Genomic DNA, 278 nt, shown 5'->3' with positions numbered 1-278 from the left:
CCCCAAACACCAAGTGAGCTCCCGGTCCCCCCTCAATCCCTCGCCCCCTTCAACCCCTCCCGACCCCCTTCACCCTCCTTCCGTCCTTCTCAACACCTCCCGACCCCCTCAATCCCTCCCGTTCCCCTCAGTCCCTCCTGAACCCCTGGATCCTTCTCGACCCTCTCCCGTTCCCCTCGATCCCTCCCGTTCCCCTCGATCCCTCCCGGCCCCCTCGGTCCCTCCCGCTCCCTTCTCCCTCCCCTCGCCCCGGCAGCGGCGGCCCCGGCGGGCTCGGG

Source organism: Corvus brachyrhynchos, unplaced genomic scaffold (assembly GCF_000691975.1).
Source record: "Corvus brachyrhynchos isolate BGI_N302 unplaced genomic scaffold, ASM69197v1 scaffold47, whole genome shotgun sequence".
Taxonomy (NCBI): Eukaryota; Metazoa; Chordata; class Aves; order Passeriformes; family Corvidae; genus Corvus; species Corvus brachyrhynchos.
This window is presented reverse-complemented; position numbering follows the sequence as displayed.